This window comes from Myotis lucifugus, unplaced genomic scaffold, assembly GCF_000147115.1.
Source record: "Myotis lucifugus unplaced genomic scaffold, Myoluc2.0 scaffold_159, whole genome shotgun sequence".
NCBI classification, from domain to species: domain Eukaryota; kingdom Metazoa; phylum Chordata; class Mammalia; order Chiroptera; family Vespertilionidae; genus Myotis; species Myotis lucifugus.
Window position 1 is genome coordinate 1,592,237 of NW_005871207.1, and position 25,218 is coordinate 1,617,454.

Below are 25,218 nucleotides of genomic sequence, written 5' to 3' on the forward strand. Positions count from 1 at the left end.
CAGACCCCTGATCGGCCCTGCTCTGTGGGTGATAGAGGGTGTATCAGCAGAGCCACGAGGCCTCCCGGGCCCTGTCTTGTGTGTGAAGGGGCAGTGCCCAAACCCCCTGATCGCCCTGCGGCTCTGTGTGTGACAGGGGGTGGGGCCACAACCTCCCTATCTGCCCTGCTCTGTGTGTGACAGGGGAAGGCCCCTGATCAGCCCTGCTCTGTGCCTGATAGGGGGGAGCTCCCCAACCCCCTGATCGACCCTGCTCTGTGTGTGACAGGGTGCGGCGCCCCAACCCCCTGATCGGCCCTGCTCTGTGTGTGACAGGGTGTGGCACCCCAAGCCCCCCCCACCACGGGCCCTGCTCTGTGTGTGACAGGGTAGAGCCATAACCTCTCCATCGGCCCTGCCCTGAGTGTGACAGTGGCAGCGCCCCTACCCCCTGATTGGCCCTGCTCTGTGGGTGATAGAAGGTGGCGCCCCACGGGCCTTGCTCTGTGTGTGACGGGGGAGAGCCATAACCTCCCCATTGGCCCTGCCCTGAGTGTGACAGGGTGTAGCGCCCCAACCTCCTGATCTGCCCTGCTCTGTGAGTGACAGGGGGGAGCTCCTCAACCCCCTGATCGGCCCTGCTCTGTGCATGACAGGGGGGAGCTCCTCAACCCCCTGATGGGCCCTGCTCTGTGAGTGACAGGGGGCAGCACCCCAACCCCCTGATTGGCCCTGCTCTGTGTGTGACAGGGGGTGGCGCCGCAACCTCCCCATCGACCCTGTCTTGAGTATGTCAGGGGGCGGTGCCCCAACCCCCTATTCAGCCCTACCCTGAGCATGACTGAGGGTGGCATCGCAACCTCCAGATCTGCCCTGCTCTGTGCATGACAGGGGGTGGCGCCCCAACTCCCCAATTGGCCCTGCTCTGAGACTGACCAGGGGATGCACCTAGGGATTGGGCTTGCCCTCTGCCACCTGGAAGCAGGCCTAAGTCAGCAGGTCATTATCTCCTGAGGGGTCCCAGACTGCGAGAGGGCACAGGCCGGGCTGGGGGACCTCCCCTCCCCCCGCCCCCGAGTGCACAAATTTTTGTGCACCGGGCCTCTAGTATATATATAAAAGCCTAAGCAACTGTTACAACTGGATGATCGGACAAGCAAACAACCGTCCAGGTGTTATGATGTGCACTGACCACCAGGGGCAGGCGCTTAACTCAGGAGCTGCCCCTGGTGGCCTTACTCTCCCACAGCCAACCTCCTGTGGTCTCTCCCCCTGGCCGGCTGTTCCAAAAGGGCCCAATCACCAGGCAGGCTGAGGGATCCCACCCGTGCATGAATTTATTCACTGGTCCTCTAGTCCTATATAATAAAAGCCTAATATGTTAAGTGTCCAGTCATCCGGTGACCGGTCAACTGTTCAACCAATCAAAGCATAATATGCTAATGATATGCTAAGGCCACTCAACCGCTCACTATGATAAGCAGTGACCACTAGGGGGCAGACCCTCTGACCTGTAGATTAGCTTCCTGCTTGAGTCCAGCCCATCAGGACTGAACAAGATCGGCCAGACACTCCCTGGAGCCCTCCCACAGTCCCTCCCCGGCTGGCCAACCTCCCGTGTCCCTCCCTGGCCAGCTGACCCTGATCAGCCCAATCAGGACTAGGTGAGATGGGGCTGGACATGCCTTAGAACCCTCCCGTGCTCCCTCCCTAGCCCCAATCATGCATTGGTTGGGTCCCTTGTCCTGGCCTGCACCCTCTTGCAATCTGGGACCCTTTGGGAGATGTTGGAGAGCAAGTTTTGGACTGATCCCTCAAGCCACTCCCTTCAGGAGGGCGCCAGATGCAGGGCTCACAGCTGATTGGGCGCAAGCCTGTGGCAGGCACAGTGGGGCCAAAATGAGTGGGAGCAGCTGGTAGGAGCTCTGCAGGCAGCATTGGACTGCAGGTTTTGGCCTGATCCCTGCAGTCCACCCCAAGGGACCCCGTTCTTGCACGAATTCGTGCACTAGGCCTCTAGTATTTTATAATTTCCTTTTTAAACCACTCTAAAGACTTACATGCCTCTTAGCTAATGGTATAATTGTATCATATTATTTCAATTCAAATTCTTCCTTCAAAGAGTCATCAGAATAACATGAATTGAAGTTCTGAACACTTGCTGTCTCCTGCTGCTGAGTGTCCATCATAATTTGTTTTTGCAACAGCCATTTCTTTTCTAAGTTCATGTTGTGCATCAGTGAGTAGAGTATCATGATTCTTCTCCAAGTCCTCCCTGCTCTTTGTGAACTGCTCATACAGCTGTTTAATTGTTTTCCATCTTTGGCTCTGAACAACTCTAGATTGTTAGAAAACCTTTTGTTGCTATACAAATAAATTAGCTAGTTTATCTTCTTGTTTCTCAGCTTTCTGTACATTATCTCCCACTGCTGAATCAAAGTCAGAATCTGCTGAGAAGATTCTTGGTTAAGTTACTGCCTTTGATCTTGTTGATCTTTCCAAATATGATAAACTTTCTGGTTACATTTTTGAGAAAAGCCCTGGTATACATTTCTAGATTTTTCCCTTTGTAAGAAGAGCCTTGTTAATGTCAGCTTCAAATTTTTCCAGCATATTCTCTACTCTACACCCAGACATCCTCACACATCTTCAAATATTTCTGCAGAAGTCCTTTTCTTCCTGTGCTTATTAATTACTAGAGTCTTCATGTCAGTAACATCCTCCTCTGAAACACTCAGATATTTTTTATCTTCTTTCTCAGTCATAGGTTCTTAAAACCTGATCCTCCATTGATGCCTTCCCAGATTTCCCAGGATGCCCCCCCCCCAGGGCACCTTAGTTGGATGTTTTATGACTGAGGTATCTACTTTGCCCACTGTGCTCCTCTCTTTTTATGGGTTCAATATTGCTATTAATAGTGTTGCTTAAACTTCATTTACTTAACAATCTTTCTGTACCTACTCTGCAAAGGTAAATGACTGCTCTACAATGTGGGAATTGCTGAAAATCTATATATAAAACCCTAAGTGACCAGTCTACCATTTGGCCTGTTGCTATGACCAGGAGCTGCCCCCTCGTGGTCAGTGCGCTCCCACCAGTGGGAACACTGCTCAACTGACTGACAGGTGCCAGACACTGGGCTCACAGCAGGCGAGCACAGTTGCTGCGGTGTGAGCCTATCTTGTCTCTAGGGGAGCGCTACTGAGCAGTGGCAGCAGGCGCAGCAGGGCCAGGATGAGCAGGAGTGGTGCGGCCCCTAGCCGAAGCTCAAGCTCCTCCCTGGCCGCCTGCGGCTTCATACACTACTACATCCCTCGGGGGATGTGGGACTGCCGGTTTGGGCCTGATCCCTGCAGGCCAGGCAGGGGGATTGGGCGGAAACTGGCAGTCCAACATCCCCCAAGGGTCTTGGACTGCAAGAGGGAACAGGCCAGGCTGAGGGAACACACCAGTGCACAAATCCGTGTACCAGGCCCCTAGTTATAAATAAGATCTTTATAAGAAATGATACCTGATTACAGTTTACTCTAAAAATTTGTTCCACTTATTTCCACACAAATAAATTTCAAGTTTTCCTACCATTCTATATGTAATAGAATAAAGATAGTACCACCAACTTCAGGTAAGAAAATAAATCCTTGATGTTAGAACTTTCTTATTCAAATACCATTATAATGTTTCTCTTTCTACAAAGGATGAGAAAAAAAGAAAAATAAAAAATAAAAATTATCATTTTGTTTTTGTTGTCCAAATTACATTAGATTCAATATATATTTTTATTTTACAAGTTGTTGCTGATTCTAAATCAGGATGGGTGGACAAATGATCTCAGCTATAATAATTAACTAGAAAGTATTAGTGGCTCGTTGTTGTTATTTATATGGTTTGTGCAGTATTAGCGGTTGGGAGAAGACATTCCTTAAGAGTGGCAGAAGTGGAGATCCATCTTACTAGAAATAAAATTGTTTTTGAAGTTCATTTAACTGAGCATTTTTGGGAAATATCTCTGGGAAAAACCTATAAAGGGTTATAGCTTTGCTAAGGATCATAACTCTTACTCTCTGATATTCAGGCAGCAGGTAGTAACCATCATGCTTAAGATTGTGCTTCCACTTACTGTTGACACCATTAAAATTTCTAGAGATGTTTGTAGCAGAGAGGATTACAGGCAGTGGCAAATCTAGGAGGCACTAAGGATGATGTGGACATAGGAAAATACACATGATAAACAAGGTGAATTGGTAATATAGGAATGGTTTAAAGTACTAATACATGGTAAGGGAGAGTCACACATTTGCCACATAATATATGGACTAAAGTAAAATAATCTCAACTCATAATTAAATAATTCCACAGAAATTGTAAATAATTTTTGACCAAATGAACTCTTGTCTTTTGTGTGTGTTTTATTTTTTAATTTTGAATTTTTTCATGAGTTTTCTCTTTACATAAAGCGATCCTGATACATCTTTCTCTGCCATTCAAAAGTAGCTTATTATAGAAGCTTTTCAGATCAAGCTAGTCTCTCAAACAGATAATTTTAATAACCTAATTAGATTGTCTGAGCATTTCGCTGTTACAATGATAGACAATATATAAACACCCAAACTGTCACCTGAACACTCAGCATAGCCAAATTTGCATTTGAATAGTTGCCAGAATGTATTTTTTTTTTTGCTATGGGGTCCAGTGCCATGCATTCTTTCAGTCTTTTGTAAAAGAAAAATCTGCAGCAAAATTGCAGAAAGCCTTGTTAATTCATTTTTTAATGAATAATGCCCTTTGGCATTTTCTTTGATAGTCATGGTTTGCTGGAATGAATAGCATACACTTCTCTTTTTGGATTACTACAGCCCTTTTCAAGCTTGAATATGCCTGGGGGGTAAAATAGAGGGTTATCCATTTGTACACATAGGGAAAATACTTAGATGAATACCAAAATAGAAGTATTGGGGTACATAGTGAATTTGCTTAGTGGAGATTGAGGACTGAATGATTTTACCCATGGAAAAATATTTTAATATGTTGTATAGACCAAGGTTATGCTCTCACGTACAATGTGAATTAATAATTCAGGTGGTTTCTCAGACAATATAGCAAATAGTAATTTCCAAACTATGTTTTTCTTTTTATTTGTATACTTTTATGGGTCAGAGTTTAACTCATTTTCATAAATGTTTATTGATTGGCTACAAAGGTCCTGTTACTGTGCAAAAACACTGAGGCTATATGCAAGCATGAAATGTGATCTCTAACTTTAGGATTTGTATCAGATCAGAGGAGACAGACAAGTATCTAGCCAACTATGATGCAATGTGATAGGAGGCATTATAGAAACATAACAAGTAAATCATAACTAAATGGAAAGAGCAACTCATTTTTCTGGAAGGGACATCTGGTCAGATTTTGCAAAACATAAGACATTTGAATTGAGAATGGAAATGCTGGTTGATTTGTGGCAGGTGCAAAGGATGTCAGAGCATTTCAACAGGGTGAGAACTGCAGGCAAAATCCCTGGGTCAAGGGAATCCTTGGTAATGGTGAGGATGACGAGAAGGAAAGTAGTCTAGTATGGCACTGGGAAATGGGAAGAGATGAGGCTGAGAAAATAAGATGTCAGGATCGGTTTTTACTTAAATGTGACTTTGTAGATATAATCAACAACAGGATCTGACAGTCTGGGGCCCATGATAATTCCTGGAATAATTTATGTGTGTTCATCAATTGTTTTGAAACAGCTGGAACTTAATACCAGTGATTGGTTTGAGAATTTGGAATCAGAATATGATTTCAAATGAGTTCCTGGTCCTGATATTTCCTTTTTGTATTATTAGCTGTGATATGTCACAAGAGTAACATAAATATAAACAAAGAAGATTATAATTATGTAAATTATGTAAACCCTATTAAAGGTTTTATAGGAGCATAGGTATAGTCCAGTCCTATCAAAATTTTCAATTAAGGAGAAAGGATCCCAAGGCCAATTAAGTTTGGGAAACTAAATAATAAATCACCTTTTATAAGAGTCACATTCAGAATAAAGTTCTGAAAATCCTGAAATAGACAATCTTATTTAACTTTGTTAAAATCATTTATTTGAGCAAATACACATATTATTTTCTTTTAAAATATGTTGTTATTGACTTCAGAAAGGGAGAGGGAGAGAGAGATAGGAACATCAATGATGAAAGAAAATCATTAATTGGCTGCCTCCTGCAAGCTCCCCACTGGGGATCCAGCCTGCAACCTGGGCATGTGCCCTGACTGGGAATCGAACAGTTACCTTCTGGTTCATAGGTAGATGCTCAACCACTGAACCATGATGGCTGGGCTATATTATTTTCTTAACATAAACATTTATTAACCTTCCATGGAACTAATTTACCAAGGGCATACTCCTTGGATCATACAAGGCTCTTTAAATACTTCAAAAGTGAATGGCATTAGGTTAAATAATGGCAGATATCAGAGATGCACCATTTACCAAGCACATGTGTGAACCATAACCAGTCCTTTGTGTGTTTTTTCTCAAAACCAATCTTTCTCTTTCTGGTGCTAGCTACATTTGCCATATTGCTGAGCAGCAGACTTTTGGCTGAATTAAGCTGATAGGAAACAGTGGTGAAAAATTAGAAGGTAATCTAAGGGCAAAGCCAAGGTAAGTTTACACACCCCTCCCCTTGGCTCCAGCTCTGATTGGACAGGATCTAAGTGGTTCCAGCAGCCTTTGGCTCAGCCAGTCCCTAGGTGCCAGTATCACTACCTTCTGACTTTATCATATACTTAAAGTTTGTAGTTTCTCCTGTTGTTGATAATACTTCACTCTTTTCAGATTGACTTCATAGTTCTCTCATTCCCAGTGTTACAAGCCATCTCAAACATTTTAAGAGAAATTTCTGTGTCCCTATGGGGACTTCGATTGATACAACACTGTAAAAATTTCTTCATAGCCATTAGATTTGTATACTTACTTTAACAGGTTGTTATTATTTTTCCTTTCTTACAAATAAAAATGAGAATACAGACTCTGTACTTTTATTGTTTTACTGAATCCCAACCCAATGGTACTCCATACTACAAAAATGTCATTTGCAAAAGCCCTCACAACAATAGCAAAGAGGGAAATAATATGAATAAAGGCCTGTTTGAACTCCCAGCTAATAACAGTCATCTCCCTCATTACCAAGATGCCTAGTAAATTTAATTACCACTCAGGTTTGAGAATCTTGCCCTTAAGTTCTTCAACAGCATCTATAATTTCATGCCTCCATCCTAAAAATCACAGTGTTAGAACATTTTCTCCTGTGACTCCAGGTTTTTAAGATGTGAAGCTATATCCAAAGAGATTGGCACACAGTCCAGTATTTATCCTTATGCATCTAAGTCTATGATAAGAAACAAAGCTGGTTTTAGGGTTGTATGTATGTCTTCTAGTCATTAACAGAGCACTCTTATCAGTTGATGCTAATTCTATTGAGACAACATTAAATGGCCCCTGCCATCGTTTGGAAAAGAAGTACATTTAAAAAAAATATTTTATTGATTTTTTACAGAGAGGAAGGGAGAGGGATAGAGAGTTAGAAACATCGATGAGAGAGAAGCATCGATCAGCTGCCTCCTGCAACCCTCTACTGGGGATGTGCCTGCAACCAAGGTACATGCCCTTGACCAGAATCGAACCTGGGACCCTTCAGTCCCCAGGCCGACGCTCTATCCAGTGAGCCAAACCAGCTAGGGCACAAAGTACATTTTTTTCTCTTTATCATCCCAGATAAAAAGTACAAGATATTAGAAGATGCTAGAAGAGGACTACTATAATTAGTTTTTTAATCTAGGTATTTTATACAGTTTTCTCTTTCACTGTATTTTCCCACCTGCTACTCAGTGACATAATTAAAACACCAAAATCACTTATTTTCAATATTCCTAGCAAGTTTGACATAATAGGAATAATATCTTCAGTACTTACTGCCAAGTCTCAAATTCTTTATGACTATTAATTCATGTCTAATAATAGTGATTCTATATTTTCTCTCTTTCTTTTCTTGTTTAGTTTAACAATTTAATAACATGGTTGTATATATTTTACTTCTTTTGGTGAATCAGAAGACAGAATGCTTTTCATTGACATTGATGCTCAAAACAGTTACTTCAAGGATGTGTTTGAACAGGAGACATTCACTGGAAATATTGCTATGTTTTAAGATCACTGACTTTTCCCAGTTTCAATAATTTTTTAAACATTCTTTTCCGGAGACAATAAACTTTGAACCATGTCAGAAATCACTGATTTTTATTCATAAGTTTTTTAGGTATTGAACAAGGTGGCTCTTATACTTACTTTTTTAGAGGTATAGACTTTATACATTTGTGTGAAAAAGGACATGGGAAAGAAAGTGCTGGTAGGGACAGTGGAAGTGTAATCTGTCAGACAGATTTTATTGCAGTACAATAGCTATGCTCTACTTGGTTTGCAAGATCTCCTCCAAACTTAAAACTAACTGGCTGTAATCTTGAATATACTCCGAAGCTAATGGAAAGTGCAGAGGGATGTTGGATGCATCCAACAATATCTTTTAAATGTGGTCATAACTAAAATGAGAGCACACCATGTAGTAATAATGAAAGTTAGCTTTTAGAATTCTCAGCCTCCTGGATTTGGGAAGCAATCAGAATAGCTCTTCCCATTGGATAAAATGGTCTTTTGTACATGTGTTAGCTTAGAGGGGATCTTCACAAATGAAAGGAACAAAACTGGACTCAATCAAACCATTCTACAGTAAGGATTAAAAGCCTATTCAGCAAGTTAGTCAGATTATAGCAGCCACAGAACACTGTGACAGGCATTAAGTCTGAAACCATGCATAGTTTCAGCTGAAGGAAAAGGAGACCTGAAATCAGACCTCATGATCTAGAAAAGCTAAAAAGAAGGCCATATCAAAATCTCCAACTGTCAGCATAGGAACTGCCCATTTTTTTTTTTTAGATCAGAGAATTGGCATGATGAATAGGCAGAACTTGTGATTAATATTTAGGTCAAGGACTCATTTAAAATGTAGAGATTTTATAAGGAGATAAGAAACATTTCCCTTCAAAATAACTGCATGCATTTGTACAATTTTCCTGTTCTTCAGCAGTTCATGGACACTTAGAATCCAAGTTCCTAACAGCTTTTTACAAGATAAAATATATTTGTTGTGGACTGAAGTAGAGATATGATACTACAGTCTCATATCGGAAGTATCAATCCAGGTCTGAGACTGTACCAATCCAGGAAATTCATATGAAAAGGAATTAATGGATGTCAGGTTCAAGAAGGAAGGATCCACAGGAATGGGTCATCTATTGAGAAATCTCATGTTCATACCCAGATAGTTTTAGGTATTAATTAACTTATTAAAATAACACCTGATAAATAGTTTTAGAATTTTTTTTAATATAATACATTTTGAGCTCATATAAATTTAATTATTGCAATTTTAACCAAAACTCATAAGTTCTCCACTTAAGTCCCACTGCTTAAAATGCTGACTCATTTATTTCTTGATTAATTAGGTAACATTATTTTTCTATTCTAAAATAATTCAATTCCCAGTCATGTGATCCCATAAGTAGTTCACAACATGAATATTTGTTTTCTCCAATGCAGCTAGAGTATAGTTCTTTGACTTTTTTTCTGTGGCCAGCTATGTAAAAGCTGTCTTCCTTTAAAGGGTTTATGTAATTAGGTCAGGTCCACTCAGATAATTTTCCTGTCTTAAGGTCAACTGTTTTGGGACATTGATTATATCTACAAAACCTTCTAGAAGTACCTATATTTGCATTTGATTGAATAACTGGGAGAAAAGTATGCCTCGCTGGGGATGGGAATCTTGGGGAGCCATCTTATAATACTGCCTTCTGCACACCCTAAAATAATAACAGTTCATAAAGTAAATACAGAAGTGTACCAATCTTCCAAATTTTCATCTTCCTCTAAGAAATCTCTTCATGCTTACTTCATTTTAATAAAATTATGTTAGTTCTCTTCTTTCTCCAACATTAATAATGAACTTTTTGAGGAGAGCAATTGTGTTCTATGTATTAGGAATCCCCAAGTAGCACAATGCTTGCAGATTAAAGGTACTCAATATAAATTAATGGAAATCATACTTAATACTAATAATTTCAAAAGAGTTAAAATACTTGTCCATACATCTCATTGTATACCACCATCCTTTCTGAGAAGATGACTTTATGGAAAGTGTAAAAGTTAAGAAAGCAGTAATTTATAATACAACATTTAACGATATTTTACATATGAAGAAAACAAGACCATATATTCTTTACATAGTCACTTAGAAAATGGCATATTGTGCTTTAATTTTAGAATAGATATTTCTGACTAAGAAAGCATTTTGATATACTTTTTAAAATGTCAACAGTATAAGAGAAAATGTCATGCCTGTTTTTAATCCCCCCACTTCATTCCTGACATCTAGAAAAGACCCAGAAAAAACAGATAAGAGATAAAAGAGATGGCTTTGACTCATCTCCATTCTTTGTTCTAGTATGGACCTGTCACTGCCACAGCTTCACTGAACATGTGTAAAAGGGTTAATATGTCAAGAGATCTACCACAATTTGCCCCTGATATTTACCTTTGCTTTACTAAGGAAAGTGTGTGAACAGGTGGAAAATGTAGAGGCATATAAAACAATACTTACCAATATATTTATTTAAAATGATCCATTAGTGTTTCCAAATACAATGAGAACAATATCATAATTTCTAAAGAGTTGTTGACTAAGCAATCCTGAAAGAACAATTGAGAATATTTTACATTCACATTTCTTTCTTTTGGTTTATTGTTATTATTTTTTAATTTGAGTTAAAATCTATATTGTGTTGGTATTATTTTTCTTCCTATTCAAAGACTTATTATAGCTTGTATTTTCACTTCTGGAAATAAACATTTGATTACAGCATAGGATGTTCTCTATCTGCTGATATAAAATGTCACTCCCAACTCATGTACAATGTTCCCTTAATCCAGTATTGGGCTAACCATCATACAACTTTTTAATTTGGATTTGTTATCTCCCCCCCCCTTAAATTTGCTAGGAATTATAGAAATCTTGCTCAGATAAGTTAAAATAGTAAATCTAAGCCTTTAATTTGAATGTGAGATAAATTACATACCTATTTAAGAAAACACTCTAAATTTCTGATTAGGATACAATATGGAGTAATAAATAACTTTCACAAACCTTTTATCCAAATGCTTGATGATAAAAGTAAAAAAAGCTGTTTATTTTTATCTACTTTACTAGAGGCCCAGTGCACGGAAATTGTGCATTTGCGGGGGGGGGGGGTGTTCCCTCAGTCCAGATTGCGAGAGGGCGCAGGCCAGGCCAAGGGACCCTACTGGTGCATGATCAGGGTCAGGGAGGGATGTGGGAGGTTGGCCAGCCTGGAAAGGACAACAGGAGGGCTACAGGGTGTGCCTGGCCCATCTTGCTCAATCCCGATCGGCCAGACCCCAGCAGCAAGCTAACCTACCAGTCAGAGTGTCTGCACCTGGTGGTCAGTGCACATCATAGCGACTGGTTGATCAGTCGACTGTCTACCCCCTGGTGATCAGTGCATGTCATAGCGAGCGGTTGAATGGTCTTGGCATAGCATTATCATATTACATTTTAATGAGTTGAATGGCCGACTGGACAACTGGGCTTTTATTATATAGGACTAGAGGCCCGGTGCATGAAATTCGTGCACTGGGAGGTGGGGGGATTCCTTAGCTCGGCCTGCGCCCTCTCGCAGTCTGGGAGCCTTTGGGGGATGTCCAACTGCCGGCGTAGGTCCACTCCTTGGTGAGCAGGCCTAAGCCATCAGTCGGACATCCTTAGTGCTGTGGCGGAGGCGGGAGAGGCTCCCGCCACTGCCACTGAGCTCACCAGCTGTGAGCCTGGCTCAGGGCTTCTGGCTGAGTGGCACTCCCCCTGTGGGAGTGCACTGACCACCATTAAAAAAAAGATTAGTTAAAAATATATACCTCGCTGTGCAACATTTATAGAAATAAACATTGTTGCTACTACATGCAAAAATCAAGGGGGTGAATAAGGGCAGAAAGAGAAAATAAGGGAGGGAGAGTAATGCTCCCCCTCCTCAATGAATAACAGTGATACTTAACATCTTTATAACTTGATAACTATATGTTATAACACACCAGATTGTATACCACCTTTGAGCATGCTGAACTTGACCTTTCAACATCCTCCTCAGGGAGCTTGTTGAATAGCCAGCCTCCTCTCCACCTAGCAAGCACTATAGATGGCTGCAAAGAATGCTCTCTCAGCTCAGTGAACTCCATCCCTTGTCTTTGGAGGAGATATAGCAACCCATCCAAAAATAGTTTTGTTCTTCACTTTCATTATCTTTGTTATACCCGCACTGTTGGGAGTCTCCTAACTCCAGCTCCAGAGGCAGCTTGCATTGGTGTTTCTTTATAGAGTTGGCAGTTTCTGGATGTACTGTCACTGTGCCAATGAACAGAGCTGCTCTGTCCATTAGGCACAATAGCAGCTCCCCTTCCATGAGACAAAATTAACCTGTATTTCATCCAGGTTTTCAACAATTAACACTAAGGAACACACACCTTCATTATAGGCTCTTCTCCACATCCAACCATCTAGCTATTGCACGCCAGCATTCCTCACAATGATCTGTCTTCCATTACTGCTGACATAAGTAACTTCTCCTCTCTCAAACCCCAGACATTCTAGTAACTTCTGCTACTGGTATTCTAGAACCAGCAAAACCCACCTTATTTTCATCCTTTACTATGAACAATTGTTCGCCTCCTTGGCTTACACTGATTTATAACATGCTTTTGAGATTAGTATTTGCTCCTTCACATATTATGATTTCAGGTATAGAAATTAGGAGTGACGTCTCTTCTCCTTTCTCATTGTTGCTTACAGTCTATTGCTCTTTTTATAAATTATGTTCTCTTATAAGCTCTTTTCTCCTTTTTTTATTGATTTTGAGAGAGAGAGATTTTGCTGTTCCCCTTATGTATGCATTCATTGGTTGATTCTTATATGTGCCCTGACCTTATCGAACCTGCCACCTTGGAGTGTCAGGATGACACTTTAACCATCTGAGCAACCTGGACAATACTTTTGTGGACACTTTTTATTTTGGTTCTACTATCTACTTGTCCTTATCCTAGTTCCTTGTCTTCCTCTCCATCATAGTGGGTGATTCCGTCTTTATGTGGACAATTCATTAAATACAAGAGCTTCTCATTTATTCATTGACTCCCCTGCACCAAACTAATCTTCACTTTATTTACTCATTCCCCAAATCACACACTAAAGTCTGTTGTAATCAGACAGCACAAAAATGACTAAAATAATTATTTTACACTATAATAACAAAATCCTATTCCTACAACTTGCTTCAACTACTCCTCAAATAATTTTATAATCCATTGGTCTCTATAAATTAAAGATGAAGTAAAGTCCCCATTTTAAATCATCTATATCTGAACACATTCTATCCCACCTCCTTCTACTGGAACAGAGTAACTCATGACAACTCCAACCCAGATAAATGTGCTTTTGTATTATATTCCATTGTGTTTTTCTTGGAAGCTTACACTCTCATCTTTTCCTCTCTCTCTCTCTCTCCTTTCTTCATTTATATTTGTCTTTGGTCAATTGTATCCTTTCCACTGTTTTTACAAAATCTAAAATATTATTTATCAATAATGAAAAATCATTAAACACATACACACATATCCCTCTTTCCAAAACCCTTAATTAGGCTATCCCTCATTTTCTCTCCTGTTAATATCTTTTTTTAAAATATATTTTATTGATTTTTTACAGAGAGGAAGGGGGAGAGATAGAGAGTTAGAAACATCAATGAGAGAGAAACATCGATCAACCGCCTCCTGCACATCTCCTACTGGGGATATGCCCGCAACCCAGGTACATGCCCTTGACCGGAATCAAACCTGGGACCTTTCAGTCCGCAGGCCGACGCTCTATCCACTGAGCCAAACCGGTTTCGGCTCCTGTTAATATCTTTAACATTTTTATTTATAAGCTTATTATTTCTCTTCTATAACTCCCATAGCCCCGATTTACTACCCAACTCACTTTAATTGGGTTTATTTCCCCATCACTCCATAATTTATACCATGAATACTCATTGACATCCTAAGAATGTCTTAATCTTTCTATTTTCCTCAAGCTTAATAATATCATCATGCAAAGCTCTTAATAATGTCATCATGCAAATGACTTCATGACTGGTCTTCTTGTCCCCACTATAGGCTATCATCCATTCACATATCTCCAATCTGTTCTTCATATTGTGGAATGATCATTTTTAAAAATAAATCTCAGCATGTTTTTCCTGTACTCAAATAATACAGGAAATATTCTGCATAATAATCATCCCATGAACAAAAGTATCCTTGGAATAATAATTGAAGTTATTACTATGTTCTTTAATAACTGTCGTGATCTATCCTTAACTACTTCTTTACGGTCATCTAACATAATGCCTTCTTCATTCTACCCTCAATTCTCTGCACTCATCTTAACTGGCCTTCTCTTAGTTCCTTAAACACTTTATGCAAATCTTGCATTAATAAAAAGAAAGTTTGCCTTTCCACATGTCATTTCTCTTCAACTTTATCTAGTTAATTAATTCCAACTCTTACTTTAGATGCTTGCTCAACTCAATTTTGTTTTGTCAGGGAAGCATTTTTTGTATTATGCTCATGCACTTATAGTACCATCTACTGATCAGAGTTTTAATTTAGTATTTTTTTAATTAAAAATTGATAATTTTTATTACTTTTATGTCAATTACTTGAACACAGGACCCCTGTCTGCTTATATTCACTTTTGTTTTCAGATGCTCACCAGAGTCTTGGGTATGCTGTAGGCATTAAATAAATAATTTTGTGAAAAAATAGATGGCTTTTTTTTCTCTTGTTTCTTAGAGACCACATATTTTGTGTTATTGAAGATGCCTCACTATTTTCTTAAAACAGATTTCAATGAATAAATGTATGAAAATCAGTAGAATGTGTAGCCTTTCCCCAGGACTAAGGATTTTGTTTTATTTTTACAATTGACTTAAAGTTTGTATGTTTCTCTTGCCTATTTCTAGAATGAAGACAGATATATGTAGATACAGTATTAATCTGTATTTCATGTGTCTGTCCTCAATTTATCTTCTTGGTTATTTGGGAAATCTCATTCAGTTCTACAACTTGGGAGCAGACTAATGCGCAGAGTTCTTAGACTCATTTCCAGGTCCAGATGATATTCATCAAGTACAATCCTGATAGAAAAGGCTCTATCACATCACTGTTTTTTCCTGAGGATTTGTTCATATCAAAAATTCCACATTGCTCAGAATGATATAAGGACTTTGCCTGACATTGCTTCTTCTATTTGAAATTTATTTTTGCAAATCTTTCACTCCAAAATAAAGTGCTACTTAAAATTTCCTTCCTAACTTTTTAGATATTCCAAGCTCTTAATGGATGAATAGAGATAAATGGAAGAGGAGACAGTCCTTGCTTTCCTCACACTGTAGTATAAAGCAACATGTACTATAGAATGAATGTTTATTTATTAATATAGAAGAGTACTAACAAATCAAGGAGTAAAAGACAAAGTAAATGAATAGAAAACTGACCAAAATGTCTGAAGGATGATTTCACAGGAAAACAATTAAAGTTATTGCTAAACATATGAAAAGTCAGTTAAATATATGCAAATGAAAGCAATGTATATGGCACTGTTTAAACTGATCAAGCTAGTAACAATTTAAACTTTTAACCATACAGGGATGTATCTTTTTTCCCCCCTTGTTTGCTACTCATTCCACTTTGTATGTCTTTTATCCACCAATGTGGCAATAGTTTTTTTATTTTTTAAATATTGATTTTCCAATTACAGTTGGCATACAATAATATATTAGTTTCAGGTGTACAACATATTGATTAGACATTTATACACCTTACAAAATAAATCTAGTACCCATATGACACCAGAAATAGTTATTAAAATATTATTGATTATATTCCCTATGCAGTACTTTACATCCCTGTGACTATTTTTTAAGCTAACAATTTGTACTTGTTAATCCCCTTCACCATTTTCACCCATCCCTATACTCCCCTTCACATCTGGCAACCATTATTTGTTCTCTGTCTCCATGAGTTTCCTTGTTTTATTCATTAATTTATTTCGTATTTTAGATTTCACATGTAAGTGAAATCATATAGTATTTGTATTTCTTTTATTTTACTTAGCACAATACCCTCTAGGTCCACCCATGTTGTCACAAGTGGCAAGATTTTAATCTGTTTTATGGTTGAGTGATATTCCATTGTATGTATGTACCACTTCTTATTTACTCATCTAGTAATGGGCACTTAGGTTGTTTCCATATCTTGGCTATTGTAAATAATGTTGCAATGAACAAAGGGATGCTTATATCTTTTTAATTAGTATTTTTTTGTTTGTTTCTTTAAATGAATACCCAGAAGTGAATTTTCTAGGTCATATGGAAATTTGATTTTGATTTTTTGGCAAGCCTTTATATCATTTTTCATATGACTGCATCAATTTACAATCATACCAATAGTACATGAGTGTTCCCTTTACTCCACATCCTCACCAACACTAGTTTGTTGATTTATTGATGATAACTATTCTGACAAGTATGAGGTGATATCTCACTGTGGTTTTAATTTGCATTTCACTGATGACTAGTGATATTGAGCATCTATTCATTTGTCTTGGGACTATATGAAACTAAAAAGGTTTTGCACAATGAAGAAGACCATCAACAAAACAAAAATGGCGGCCTACTAAATGGGAAAAGATAGTCATCAATGACACATTCCATAAAGGGTTAAAATCCAAAAACTTTAAGAAACTCATACAACTTAACACCAAAAATCCAAACAATCTGATTTAAAAAAAATGAGCAGAGGAGCTGACTGGACAATCTGGTAATCTTCTGAAAGGAATTATCATATTCTCTTTTTGGAAGCATTTTGGAGAGGGATAACAAACGTCCAGTAAATAATAAAATATAAAATGCAAAAATATCCTTACCCACAATTATAAAATTATTTCCTTCAGGAACATTTAATAAAATACAAACACATATATACAATGTATCATTATATCACTTTTTTTAATCGTCACCAGAGGATATTTTTCCATTGATTTTTAGAGAGAGTGGAAGAAAGAGGGAAAGACAGAGAGAAATATTGGTGTGAGAGAAATGTATCTACTGGTTGCCTCCTATACACACCCTGACTAGCACCCTGGGCTGGAGAGGAGCCTGCAACCAAGGTATGTGATCTTGACTGGAATTGAACCCAGGACCCTTCGGTCTGCAGGCCAATGCTCTATCCACTGAGCAAAATTGGCTAAGGCTCATTGTATCACTTTAACAAATCAACAAAAGGAAGATAAACAACCCAATCAAAAAATGAGCAACAGACCTAAATAGACACTTTTCGAAAGAAGACAGAAGAAAGGCCAAGAGACATATGAAAACATGCTCAAAGTCACTAATCATCCAAGAGATGCAAATCAAAATGACAATGCAGTACCACCTCACACCTGTCAGAATGACTGTCATCAACAAATCAACAAACGACAAATGCTGGTGAGGATGCGGAGTAAAAGGAACCCTTGTGCACTGCTGGTGGGAATGCAGACTGGTGCAGCCACTGTGGAGAACAGTATGGCGTTTCCTCAAAAAACTAAAAATGGAACTCCCATTTGACCCAGTGATCCCACTTCTAGAAATATATCCCAAGAAACTAGAAACACCAATCAGAAAGGATATATGCACCCCTATGTTCATAGCAGCAGAATTCACCATAGCTAAGATTTAGAAACAGCCTAAGTGCCCATCAGCAGATGAGTGGATTAAAAAACTGTGGTACATCTATACAATGGAATACTATGCTGCAGTAAAAAAAAAAGGAGTTCTTACCATTTGCAACAGTATGGATGGAACTGGAGAGCATTATGCTAAGTGAAATAAGCCAGTCAGAAGAAGATAAATATCACATAATCTCACTCATTTATGAAATATAATGAACAACATAAACTGATGAACAAAAACAGATCCAGAGACAGAGAAGCATGGATCAGACCGTCAAACCTCAGAGGGAAGGTAGGGGAGGGTGGGGGTAAGGGGGAGAGATCAACCAAAGGACTTATATGCAAACATATAGGCCTAACCAATGGACACAGACAACGGGGGGTGATTGCATGAGTGGGGGGGATGGAGGGTAATGTGGGGATAAGGACACATATGTAATACCTTAATCAATAAAGAAATTTAAAAAATGTAACAACAGGAATGGAACATTTTCTGGAAAAATAAATAGAAACATATTAACATCTGTTACCTCTGGACAGCACGATTTGGCAGCCTAATAAAATGTGTGTGTGTGTATGTGTGTGTGTGTTCGCTTGTGTATAATCATTAACTTTTAATACTATTAAAATGAAAACTGTGTATATCAAAATGTGTAGCAGAAAACAAAAGAAAGAAAGAAAATGGAAATGCTTGTGCTAGAGATCAGTGCTCAGGGAGTGGGGGTAGAGATTGAGGGGGTCTGAGGAGAATATGCTATTAAATTAACAGGGAGTATTAGTTACCAGTTCTAATTTTTAATCCTTTTCTAAACAAAGGATATACTGCTCAGATTTTTGTAATTAATTGGCTCTCTAATTCAGTTTGCTTTATCCTCTAAACTTCTGACTTCTTCTTCTTCTTCTTTTTTTTTTTTTTGCTTTCATAGGTGTCTTATTAAACATGTTGAGGCACAGTATTAAGTATGGCTAACAAGATAATAAGACACCATTTTAAACGAAAGTTGATAAATGTATTAAATAAATAGTCCAAAATAATAGGCTTTAGATTGAGGGCACCTTAAATAAGTTATCATAGGCACCATAGCACTTGGTATAATTAGATATATATTTAGGATTAGGAAGCAAGAGGACATCTGTGTCACAGTCTTCACACTGTAATAAATTTTGAATAGGACACTTATATCCATATATTGGTTTCCAAATTGATAAGTAAAATGATAATTCAGTCCCATTAATTCCAATGAGTTGGCATTTAGATAAAAATGTAATGCATTCTACAAGGGCACAGAGATTATTAAGTGTGCAAACCAGATTTTGTCAGGAAGGATAGCATTATAAGGAAACTGCCTCCAGTTGTCATGTGTACTGCCAACAGCCTCCTGACTGGTGGCCCTGACTTCAATGCTGCCTTCTATAGGCCATTCTCCATACGAGGATTTAATGACTTATTTTATTTTTGCCAGTTAGAGAAAGCCAAGTACTATGTGATTTCATTCATATGTGGAATCTAATGAACAAAATAAACTAATGAAGTGAAGACAGACTGCTGGCTACAGAGAACAGACTGACAGCTGTCAGAAGGGAGGGGTTTGTGGGCTGGGTGAGAAGGGTGAAGTTATTAAGCAAAGAGAAAAAGAAAAGATTCATGGACATAGATAACACTATGGTGAGGTGATTGGCAGAGGGAAGGTGGTGGGAGGAGGTAGAAGGTAAAAGGGAGATAAATGGTGAGGGAAGAAGACTTGACTTGGGGTGGCAAACACACAATGCAGTGTTCAGATGATGTATTGTAGAACTGTATACCTGAAACCACTATAATTCTGTTAATTGATTTCACCCAAAAAATGCAGTTAAAATTATATTAAAAATAAATTGTTTCATATTACTTTTAGCACAATACCCTCTAGGTCCACCTTACCTTATATATCTCTAATTCCTTCCTATCACATTACATGAAATACTCAGGTGGACAAAAGTAAGTTTACAGTTGTAATATAAACAATTCAATAATTAATAGATAATAATACAAGAATAAACTGTGTTTTGTGTACTCACAACTGTAAATCTACTTTTGCCCACCCTTGTATAAACTCTAATATGATCCAGCGATTTTCAATCTTTTTTTATCTCATGGCACACATAAACTGAATATTAAAATTCTGTGGCACACCCAAAAGTATATATTTTTGCTGATCTGACAAAAAATAGGTATAATTTTGATTCATTCACACCAGATGGCTATTGTTGTGTTGGCTGTTATTATTTATTTATTTATTGACAATCTTAGGGAATAGGGATCAGTGCCTCTGACTAAATAGTCAGGTGTTTTAAAAATCCTTGATCTAGATGACTGAACACAATCCAGCCCTATCGAACGCCCTAACCCCATCACAGATTTTCTCCTTTGCTCCCATGGCTCAAGTCAGCTTAGTGTGTTTCAGGGACACCAATCTCTTTGTCCATGTTCCTACTCTTTCACTCCCTAGAATATTTTTTACTTGGCTATTTACATTGTTCTTTCTTTCACATTATTTATCTCTGCTTAAAAACTATGTTTTCATAACCACCCTGTCAAAATCATCCTGCCCATCAGTTTTATATCTTTATCTTGAAACAACGTTATATATTTAAGTGTTTAGCTGCTAATTGTCTGAATTATTCTACCAGCATTTGGGCAGAGATTCTATTTTCACTAATTCATCCCCAGAGACTAAAACAGGCAAATAGTACATTCCCAATACATATTTGTTGAAGGAATACATTAATGAGCACATGGATGAATACATGACATGTGAGATAAAAACTACCTAGCTGTCCTGCTTTCCCCATTTTACATAGTTTTCAATTTTTTTCCTTTGGACATCTACTTTATAAAGAGAGAATTGTATCTCATTTTAATAATCCATAATAAGTTACTCAAAAATTGGTCATTATTGATTCAGACTTTAATTAAATTAGCAAAATGCAAAGCTACATTTGCCATCCAATGCTATTAGGAAAGGTTGACCCTTATTTACCTTTTCTGTCAAGTTTTTTCCAATATTGGTATGGTCAGTTTGGAATCCATGTTTTCCACTAATCATTTTTTTTGCAACAGCACAGTGAAATGTGACAATACGTGTAAGCTTCCCATATTCACATAGGCATACAGGCACACACTTACACTAGCATGTCCTAATGCTTCCATCTGCTGTGCTGTGGAAGTTAGCTAACTGAGGGGTAACACTTTACCTAGCCATTGGAGGATTTCTATCATTTTCTCCTAACAGCTTTATGTAGAAGCCTCAATGTTGGCATCTGGACAATATGTCTCCAAATGATCTCAGTGCTGCTTTATGAGCCTGCTAAAAATATATTTGAAGTTGGTGGTTCCTTGTTTGTCTATTTGGTTTTAGTTCTAATTTCCCCCCAAATTTTATACACATATGCATAAGTGTCACTCTCTATCTTACATGCAAATAATGTATGTCTAATAATGTATTTATGCAAGAAGTATACATTTGAATTATAAAATATTGGTGAGTTAATTAACAAATATTTAGATAAAAATAATTCAACCAAATAGCTATTTGCTTTCTCTTTGCTTTTATTGATATAAAGGGAACTCTAGGTTAAGTTCTTATAGATCTTATTTAATCATGAGGACACCCCTATAGAGTGGGTATGATTGGCCTTGTTTTAGAAATGAGGTGAATGAACCTGAGAGAACTAAAATAGCTTTGCCAAGTGCACACAGCTGAAAAATGATAGAGCCAGGCTATGAACTCATGATTGACCCAAGTGACATAGGCTACTCACCACGACCACTGTGCAATCTTGGAAAACCACTTAGCCTCTCTGAATCCAGGGTTACACACCTTCCTGTGAAATGCAGTATATGTACCATTCTTATCCAATCCTAGATGAGGTTGGGGTATTGGGAGACTTGGTCCCGCATGGGTTTCTTTGCTTAATTGTTGACAACATAGTAAGGATTTAGGTCCTAATCTCATTCCGGGTCCTGTTGCCTTTTCTTTTATATGTGTTCAGGGACATAAAAAAAGCAACAATTGCAATTCGTGTCACTTTCAGTGGTCTCAGCAGAGCCCGAGGTTCTCTTCTTTCACACCCTCCTCAACCATTTTGTACAGTCATTGATGACTTGACGTTCTGTATCTAGAGGGATAGAGCCTGGGGACAAGGGCTCTGAAAATGAGGAAATAGCAGGAACTAATAGTTCCATAGTCCCTAATATGAGTGACTTCTTGAGTTTTTGTGTGTTTCTACGACTTTCTGAAGAATTGGAAAGCTGCCAGTCAAAATGACCAATTGTTCATTTGTCAGGTTAAATGATTGATGCTCCAATTGCTAGTAAACAAGGAAGGGGCAAAAAAGTCAGCTATTGGCTCTATTTAAGGCATCAGTGTGTGATTTCCATTGTTTTATTGAATGACAACACAAATAGGCAAGGGCATTTAGATTAAAACTTCAATTCAAAGGGCTGAAATGTTAGGACAAAAACTCTTATTCACCTGAAATAGAAAAGTAAACCAATATATCCAGGAAAGCTTGAATGTTAATGTAGGAAATGGTAAGGACTGTGGTGAACAGTCTTCATTTGACCTGTCAAAGGTTGTTTTCTCAATATTTATTTGGATAAATATCTGTAGCCATTTATTAGATTCAAAGACCAATGTATTGGTGTAAAGTTAGACAGCACCCCATGATGAGATGTGAACCTTGGTAACACACCTCGAAAATATATATATACAAAGATTTTTTGACAATTAAATAAGATAATGCCTGTAATTCCATTATTACATTATCTGATTTTAGAAGATGCTTAATAAATAAAAACAATTATAATATTTTAGTAGTTGTTTTGTAATATGCTATTATTAACTAACAAATTCACTGTATTTGGTACTTAAAAATGTAATTCTAATTGTGAGGTAGGGTGAATTGTTGTTATTTTGATCTCTACTGTACCAGATGAAGAAAATGAGACTTTAAGTATATGGAATACAGAGGAGAGAAATTCCATTCTAAATAATTAAATGTGGGATAATAGAAAGCATATTGTGCAAAGAATTCCAATTTATTTTGTAGATTATTAAGTGAAGCATAACTCCTAACTCTTTAAATGTGGATTATGCACAGTGAATTTCTTCTACACAGTATAATATGGAAGGAGGAGTAGCGTGGTTAAAATACTTTTACAGCAGAGAAACCTGATAATCTCAGCAAGGTGATCAAGGTTAAGATCAACAGTGATAAGTCATGTTGGTACAATGTACCCTTGATATGATGTGATGAAAATGGCACTGCACCTCTTTGAACTTCCTCTAAAAACACACATCGTCAGTCTAATCATTAGAAAAACATTGGTCTAATCTTAATTGTGAGACATTCAACAAAATACTCCTCAAAACTTTCAAGTTCACCAAAAAAGAAACTCCTCCGAAAATGTCACAGTCAACAGGAGCCTAAGGAGTTGATAAATAAATGTAATGTGATATCCTGGACAAGATCCCAGGTGAGATAAAGGACATTAGATGAAAGCAAATAAAACCAGTAAAAAATGTGGACTTTAATTAATAATAATGCATCAATATTTATTCATTAATTAGGACAACTGTACCATATTAAAGCAAGATGTTCATAATAGGGGAAATTGTGAGTGTGTGGTATAAGGAACTCTGTACTATCTTAACAACTTTTTGTAACTATAAAACTGTTTCAAAATGAAACATTTATTTAAAAAATAGAATTCAATTTAATAGAATTATAGTCTCTTAAAAATGTCTGTGTAACATAGTCATTATCATCATCAGTAGCTGCAGAATCAATGTGTCAAAAATTAATCTCAAAATATAGTATTCAACAAAGAGAAATTACCTACTATTCAAAGACAAAAAACATTCAATATCAGTGATAAATTTTAAAATATCAAATGGAGATTGAAAATACACGTTAGCCTATTAATTGGGCCAAAATATAGAAATTACAAGTCTCCAAATTGGCATTAGTGCATTAAAACTTTGAAGGTTTATTGTAGAATGGCTCAATTTATTTACAGAGTAATAGAACATCATATTGATTAACTCCATTAACACTAATTCTAGAAATATTTCCTAGCAAAATATTTCATCTATACTAATAAAAACCTAGGTGGCCCTCATGCCCTCACAGAACACACATCATCAGAAGATGGCTACTCCCACGTTGTCACAAGATGGCTACCCCCACGTCATCACAAGATGGCCACCACAAGATGGCCACCACAAGATGGCCACCACGATATGGCTGCCACAATATGACCACCACAAGATGGCTGGCAGGGGAGGGCAGTTGGGGACAGACAGGCCAGCAGGGGAGGGAAGTTGGGGGCCATCGGGCCAGCAGGGGAGTAGTTAGGCGTCAATCAGGCCGGCAGGGGAGTTGTTAACGGGTGATCAGGCTGGCAGGCAGAAGTGGTTAGGGGCAATCAGGCAGGCAGGCAGGAGAGTGGTTAGGAGCCATCAGTCCCGGATTGTGAGAGGGATGTCCAACTGCTGGTTTAGGCCCGATCCCGCAGGGACATCCTAAACCAGCAGTCGGACATCCCCTGAGGGTTCCCAGATAGGAGACGGTGCGGGCTGAGCTGAGGGATACCTCCCCAACCCTGTTCATAAATTTTGTGCACCGGGCCTCTAGTATTTGAATAAAAATCACATTCAGGATAATGTTTTCTGCCATAATATTTAAAAATATATGTAATTATCCTAAATGTACAATGTTAAAACAATAGTGTTCACTCAGTAAAATGTAACAGGAATAACATATTCTGATCTGTGTTGAAAATACACTATAAATGGGTAGTGGTGGGATGTACATAAGAAGCATTCAGTTAGGATATATTACAAAACTCCAGGCAGAAAATGGTGGGGATTTGGAACAGGATAGTGAAGGTGAAGGTACTTGGAAGTGATTATTCTTTGAATCTACTTTGCAGATTAATTGAGATTTTCAGATGGATCAGTTTAGGGATGTAAGGAAGAATAGGTAAAGCATTACTCAAATGCTTCTGCCAAGAGCAACCGAAAGAAAGGACTTAGCATTTAGAGAGGAGAGATTGCAGAACAGCAGGCTTGAGAAAAAAATCAACATGTTGGTTTGGGAAATTTTTAGTTTGAAATAATTATAGCTTCTATTGAAGAATAGGTATGTTACAGCAGGTATGAATACTAATGGGAGTGATCCAAAATTGAAAAAGTCACACAAAAAACTGATGATTACAGAGAAATTGGAAATAATTGCTGGTATTATTTCCTTGAGTAAATCATAGGACACAATTATA

The 25,218-nt window shown here is 38.0% G+C and overlaps 1 pseudogene; it reads right to left on the minus strand.

Moving 5' to 3' along the window:
* Positions 1-2,072: 2,072 nt before the first annotated feature.
* Positions 2,073-25,218, minus strand: part of LOC102419000 — a 66,722-nt pseudogene continuing 43,576 nt past the window's right edge.